Raw genomic sequence first — 7,936 nt, 5'->3', positions numbered from 1 at the left:
TTAATAAAAACATCTTATCGCCATATCCCTTATCATGCCTTAGAGGTTAGTACATTTTTTTTAAATAAATGTATCTAATTTTTTTAATTTCAGATGAAAGTTGCAATTGCTTCTAGAAATTCTTATAAATTCTTTATTGACGTTTAAAAAATTGAGCACATTTTTTGGCTCTGAAAAACCAAAGACTTTGATCCCTGCCGACTGACATCGAGCCGCACTTTAATGCCGGCCAATTTGCAATTGTCCACACGTCTTAGCCAACTTGAAGGCAAATGCTGACACCTACAGGCCCAACAAACAACGCCAAATCCTTTTAATTGAAACAAATGTGAATTGCTGCAACAAACAGGCGAGAACAAAGGAGGAAATAGTAGCAGCAAGCGGCAGAACTGCCGGCAGCACAAAGGCGTCAAGGCGTCTGAAGACAAAGGGCCAAAGGTCTATTAACGAAAAATCGAAAATCGAAACCAATTGCCGTCGCAGCAGGATGCTAAACGAGAAAGGAATCGACTTCGACCACCGCAGGCTCAGCGCCCGACTTTAGCCGCAGTGGGTCTTCGGTTTTGGCCTTATCCGGGACCCTTTGCGAAGGGCCCAAAAAACACTACCTGATGCTCCCGGAGAGCGGCTGTTGATAAGGACTAATCACACAAATATTTGAGCATTCGGTTTGTGATTGAGTTTCGCCGCGAGCGGCGCGTTTGATTCCCCGCGTTTAGCGCTTCTGTATTTTTTATAATTCTAATTTCTTCTGTCCATTTCCTCTTTGTTCTCGGCGGCTATTAGTGTATCTATTAGATACACACTCGGTGGCTGCGTGGGAAAAGCCGCCGTGTTAATTATGCCAGGTCCTTGAGTCCATGAATCCTTCGCGGGGAAAGTCAATTTACACCTGTGATCCCCCTCCAAATCGTCAAACTGTGTGTGTGGCTCCATTCACACGCTGATAAACTCCTGCGGTGAAAGTGCAGGGAAAGAGTTCATTAATATTCAAATTTGAATGCAGGGCGACGATTTCATTGATTTATCGGTTTCGGGGCAGCTGCCGGATAATAGTGGGCAAACCAGCCGGGCCAGCTGAATCATTTAATTCTGCCGGAAGCGCCACACATCCTAAATTGATCTAAGATTCACTAGTTATGGAAATAATAATTGGACCTAAGGGTAAAAACTTGCATTAAATAGTCGTTTAACAATTTTATACAACATCAGAAGCCTGTAAATAAAAATTTTCTGTTACTCTTGCTCCTTATAAACTTTGGAATAAAAGTGTAACATTTTGGTTTTGCAATTGTAAAATTTTTATACATACATCACATTTGTACATATATCACATTTGATTTTTCTTTAAAATTGTATTATTCTTAAAGAGAGATATTTATATTTATTTCACTTCCACTTAGAAATCATTTTCATATTAAGAATTACTTGAAATAATGCATAATCATTAAATGAAAGTAAAAATAACTGCTCGTAATTGTTTGAAAATATATCCAAATGCTTTTCTGGAGCAGTGATTTCTCTTAATCAAGATATAATACACTTATTCATATCCTGGCATTCTTTTTCACAAGCTTGGTTTTCCTAAACCGCCAACTTCCATAACAACGGCTTGTCTGTAATTGTCAATTAGCGAGCTTTCAACGGCAGCAACAGCCCGTAGTCACAGCTTCCATAAACAAATTTAATTTTTTTTATTTTGATTTTGCAGTTGCCCTGGGCCTTGAGCAATTTGCATATGCCACGGAGTCACTTTCGGTTCCGATTTCCAGCCAGCGCGACCCACGCAGCATTGACACATGCTGTCGCTGCCACTTGATGTTCATGTTGTGGCTGTGCGGCAGATAAAGACGCCGAGATTGGAATCGACTGGCTGTTGGTAGCATGTCGAAAATTATATTACTACCGATGGCTAGACGATAATTATACATTTAAAACGCCTTTACTTTGTCCGCTCGACTTGGGTGTGTTCGATTGACCCAAAATGATCAAATGGCTTGGGAGTTAGCTATGCTTGATTAGCGATTGTCTTGCCTGCTAAATCGAAACATAATATCAGTTGAACGGGAAACAAATTAAAGTTGATTTTTATTGTTTACATATTTTGGCTGTAATCTTAATGCCGATAATTTGGTTAGCTGAAGCTAAAATATTCAAAATCAAAAAAAAACATCATACTGTTGTTTATTTTAAGTGCTGGTTGTATTTGGTATCCGCTATATATCCCAAAAAATTTTCCCATGGACACCTAGCTTTTTGACAATTTGAGCGGGTAATATTTTTAGCTCAAGTCTTGATTAATCAAGATGTGGTCATTTGTCCATTGTACAGTTTTAATACATTTCCGCCCGAAACTTAAGAATCGAAGAGAAAGTCCTCCGCTTTTGTGTGCCGAAATTAGAAAAACGGCAGAAAAGAAAACTCATCAAAGAGAAAAGTAGTTAGACACAAAAGACACTTGAGCTGGGGCGACCATTAAACATTGCCAATTTCACAGTAATCATCGGCATGGCCAAGAAAGCACTGGCCGAACAAAAGGTGGCCCAGGGGAAAAAGTAGCAGAGCGAAGTAAGCCGTTTAGGGGCCACCCACAAAGCAATGGATCTCCTAAAGAGTTTCGACCCGCAGTCGGAGTTTAGGCCAAGAGAGCTCGCTTTCGGGCCAAGCAGGGCAGCCTCCGTTGGGCACGCTAATTAAGCCGGGATGGCTAAAAGCTAAAAGCCGAAAGCCAAAACCCAGAAAGCAAATGCGAGACAACAAATCAAACGCTCGATGGAAAGCACAAAAACGGAAAACAATGAACAAGCGCATGCTAATTAAAGCGATGCTCAAATTGAAATGTTTAACTTTTTCATCTCGGTTTCTATTTTCGGGGCTGTGCTTTCGTCTCAATCTGCTGCCTTTTCTCTGGATGTGAGGTGCCCAACGATCCGCAGCAGAGCAGTTCGATCCGGGCCAGCAGCTCCCACACTGAAACAAATTTATTAGTTTTAAGTATGAAAATATCCAATGGTGTTAAGTGTTTGCCCGAAATTTATTGCAATCTAATAACTCACATTAACATTGTAAGAACAATTTCAAGTACAGAAATACTAAATAAAATGGATACTCAATTAAAATCGTTTTCAATAAATGGTGCACAAAAACTTTAATAAATTTTTAAAATTTAGCTTTTTGGTTGATGTTCTATTAAGGGACAATTTTTTCAATATTTAATTAGAATTTGCATTAAAATTATTTTATATCCTACGACTGCATGTAAATCTTTTTAGATTTTTCGCATTAAAAATCCAAATACTTTTTTAGATGCCCGTTTTCTGTTCTCACCTGAGCAACGTGCCACACGGCGTATACGCATCGAGCTCCGTTGCTGTGTCAACATTGGACCTCTTGCTGCTCCGCGTCGCTCCTATGCTCCGATGTTGTAAGGGCCTGGGGGGATTCTCGTATTTACATGCGATAGAGAACACTGTTTGGATACTTTTTCGACTGAATGCCGCACACAAATATTTGTGCGTTGGCCCCTTAATTGAGTTAATAGACTTGGACGAGAGTGCGCGTGGCCGGCGTTGATTTTGACCGACGTGTGATAATTACAGCGATGCCCCAGCTGCGGCGGCTTTGATGAGGCTGTCGATGTGTGGACGCTGTGGATGCTACCGACTGGTCCACAAAAGCCAACTAAAACGAAACAAAAAAGTGGCATCAGCGGTGGCGGCCTCTTTGTCTTTGCCTTTGACTTTTGCGTTGGCCGTGTTCAAACAAACGGTTCAGTGGTTCATTTGGACTGCACTTTTTTCGGGGGTCGCTTGTTTAAATATTGAGACTTGTGTTTAACATAATTAATGCGAGTGGAAACTACAGAAGCTCTCCCATCGGTTCCCGCATCGGGGAACTGAGTCAGCGGACAAAACGAGGAAACAATGTTTTATTTCTACTTCGAATGCCGGTCTTCTTTGGGGGTAAATGCAATCAGCATTTGCATGCAAAAAGAAGTAATTATATGGCAGCGGTAGACCATTGGCAACATTGTTATACTTTCACATCGGGTATTTGCTATGATTAAGCCAATTTCGTTTAAAATATCTTGGTCAAACAATTTTTTTCTTAGTAAAATTGAGATGTGCTTACCAGCAATTCAAATAATAACTTCTTTGAATGTTAAATTGTAAATTGGAAATAGTTTATTATTCTAGAAATATCTCTAAGTTATTTTTTAAATATGTGGAATAAATTTAACGTTGGAATACCTTTTTTTAAAAACGTTTTTTAAAATTGTCTTCAGAATGTTCCAATAAGGACCCCTTTCTTATCTACATAAGAATCGTATTTAATTTCTTATATAAACTCACTCATTATAAATAATTTGTTTTTAATTCCAATTACCCTACGATAGGTAGGGTATCCCCCTGAGTTACTACCTAATTTGGCCGCAATTGTTGCTAAAAAGGCCGACAGAGCGGCGCAATTACAGCGAAAGCTGGGACGCGGAAAGGGCCGGCGCACGTATGAATATCAAATCAACTACATTGCAGTTAAAAAGCGCATTTCAAACACCTCTGAGCTGCGCTCGCTCGTTTGGTGGTCCAGAACGCCCCGAGAGCATTAAGACCTGGCCAAGACGGTGGGCCAGAAGGGGGAGAGGAGGGGAGGGGAGGGGGGGGGTCGGACCACATTGCTTGATTGCCGTGCGCCTCCCGAGATGACGTTGCATTTGCGATGCTGCCCGGAGATCGGCTCCGAGCCACAAACTCAATCGGGAGACGTTGGCAGGAAGCGAGGAAGGGTTTTTCTTTATTTGGTTCCCCTCTTAGTTTTTGTTCTCCTCTCTTTTCCTCTTCTCTTTTCTTTTTTTTGCGAACCCATATGTGGAAGCAGCGATTCCTGTTCTCGCCGCCGATCTGAACTCGCTTCAGGTTTCGGCCTCATCACGATGAGTTGGTTCTGGTTCTGGCCAAGAAGAAGCCGATGCAACAAAGAACTTGCAAGCCGGAATCTATTGCTCTGTGCAGCTTCCCCTGCATCTGTATCTGTGCATCCGTATCTGTGTGTGTGTTGTGTGTGTGTGTGTGTGGAGCTGAGCGCCATCTCGTTTAATGCCTTTAAGGCGTGACCATAGTATTTTATAATATGAACTGATCAAAGGATGCCGACGCGTTTCAAGTTGGCCGCTAAAGCTGCGGCGACTCCAGATTTGCGCGCTTCGTTCTTGGCTGGCAAAAAGGTTGTGGCCAGGCACAGAGAACAAATTTCAGACTTTGGGAACCAAAATAAAGTGTAATTTCAAATAAGTGTTCTGATTATCAAATAAGTTCAATTGTTTTTAATAAGCTGCTTTATATTTGTCAACCAATTTGTAGATATACTGTGTACGTAGAATGTTTATTATTACTTTAAAATTGTAATTGTATGAATCATTTTGAACTCTATATATTTTTAGTTTAATTCTAAGTACATTTTTGTAAATAAAAAAAAAAAACGATAATAATTGTGATCTCTATCTGTTCTATCAGTTTCTATTCAGTTCTCTTAACCATAAAGTTGTATTATGGGGAGTTAATATTTCTCTTTAAATTAATTTTTAATTCTGTTGTAATTCAAAATTATTGTAATTCAAAAGAAGTTTACCAGACTTTTTCTCCGTGTAAGCTTAAGAAGAGTGAACGGCAAGCAGCAGAAGGCGAGTGCAACAATAACAAATTGACCAAATCGATTTCTTGGCCGCTTCGTCGCTGTCGCTGTCGCTGCTTTTTCTTGTTGGCTTTTCCTCTTGTGGCATTTTCATTTAATTCTATTGCTCATTAGCTGCATGAGTGTGAAAATGGCGAGTGCCGCGACACTGGAAATGGGCTGCTGACTAACGTATCTGCCAGATACTCGCACTTTACGCACCGGAAAAGGGTTCTTTTTGAAGCTGCCACTTGGCGCATGCGAGATGAGTGGACAGTTTGTGGGGCTGAGCTTGGATTTATGTAATTTTAATTCAAACAAATTAAGTCCCGGCATTCGAGTGGAAGGACCCGAAAAGGGTTGGCAAACATCCTGCCGTGACGAATGCGGCGTATACGTGATATTCAGAGCAGGGGTGGCTACATCCTCGTCCTGATTCACTGCGTGGACAATGCCCATGTCACACTTAATTGAAAACTCATTAGAGCCTCGAGGGCTCTGCGGGCAGGACTCAATAAATATTGAGGAGACAATGTGCCAGGGAGTCAAAGGCAACTGATTGCCAGCGTGAAATCGCCAACAAAATGCAGCTGGGCGATGGAAATTTGCAGTTCATATTTATGACTCTATTAATTCTTTAAGTACTCAACAGAGGGGTAAGTTTTCCGAATGCCGTTTGCCAATTTGAGGACTCTGCATGGATTTGATTGGCACCGTGGCCAATAAAAGGGATAGGGATGGATAATTCTGATGAATTTACAAATAATAGATGTTGGTACCCAAAGTTACAGTTCCGCTGCATCACTCAAAAAAGGTTTATTGGTTAATTTAAAAAATTATGTGAAAGTACTGAAAATTAAATTTTGGGAGAAAGCGATATGATCATTTAAAAAACCATTTTGATATTTATCCCAACCTTTCATTTTACAAGCTACTAAGGTAAATAAGGTATTATTAGGTAATGTTGTGTATTTTTTTGTTACTTACTACTAATGGTACCTTTTAAAGGTCAATTATTATTATTTATTCCTTATGCTAATAAATTACAAGAATTAAAGTTTGTTAAATGTAGCATTGTAGGCTATTCATTTAACTTTTAACATAATTAGCAATGCATGCTGCCTTTCCGCTTATTCTTGAATTATGCTACATTTACATTTTTAGCACATAATGGTGTTTTGCTGTTTGTTTTCTTAGCGGAAAACACGCCAAGTTACAACCCCTCGTCCACATGGATTTCTGCTGAATATATTTTCGCCTAGTCGGTCGCGGCTTCCATGCTTTTTGCATTTATTAATTGCCTGACATGTCCATTAATTTAAATCAATGATATTTTCGCGCTCAAGTGCATGAAAATTCTGAAGTGGCACTGCCGTAGATGCAACACCGCCACCTAAACCCCCTCCACCGAAACCGCCCCTTCATTTGCTGGGCAGCAATTAACATAATTTTACGCAAATTGCGGCATAAATCTCATCTTCGTTTTTTTTAGTGCCATTCGCTTATTTTAGGCAATTAAAAATGAGCGAAATTCAATTTTTGGCATTGGGTTAGCGTGTGGGCTAAATACAGGAATCAGCAACTATAATGGAAAATTTGAAACAATTTTTGTATTTTTAAGAAATTATTTATTTCGTTCTAACATTACAAACCAGCAAATGCAAACACTTAATAAATTTTACATTAAAACTAATGTTATTTGGATAAATATTTTCAAAACATTATATTTTATTTGTTTGCTTAAAAATCAATTTAAAAACCTGTGCTATAAAAATAAATACATACTATATTTATTCTGACATCACTGTACTCGAACGAAATGACTTATTTTTTTGTTCAACATATAGTTTATGACTTATTTATGTTATATCATTGCAAATTTATTTGTTGTCAGCGCAGCAGTTCATTCAAATGCTGTTGTCCATTTGGTCGAGCTAATAAACAGTGATTAGTTCCATATGGTCAGCCATTGGTCTGATGCCACTAATTTCTATAGCTTTTCTGAATTTATTATGCCCGCGTTTCGGTGTCTTTCAAAGGTAAATAATTAATTAATTTGATTAGTGAGCGGCAAGATGCCTTAATTTATTTTTATTCAATTTAAAATGCCGCTCTCGACCGCGTCATGAATATTCATTGCCATCAACGCAATAACTTATCCGCGTAAACATTTTAATTTACAGCCAAGTTTTGGCTTTTGCGATTAATTTTTAGTGATTAGCCTGTAATTTATTTGCTGGCTTTACATCCGACATGATCGTGATGT

This window comes from Drosophila ficusphila, unplaced genomic scaffold, assembly GCF_018152265.1.
Source record: "Drosophila ficusphila isolate 14025-0441.05 unplaced genomic scaffold, ASM1815226v1 contig_791, whole genome shotgun sequence".
Taxonomy (NCBI): domain Eukaryota; kingdom Metazoa; phylum Arthropoda; class Insecta; order Diptera; family Drosophilidae; genus Drosophila; species Drosophila ficusphila.
The sequence above is the reverse complement of the archived record's forward strand: the minus strand, read 5'-3'. Positions refer to the sequence as shown.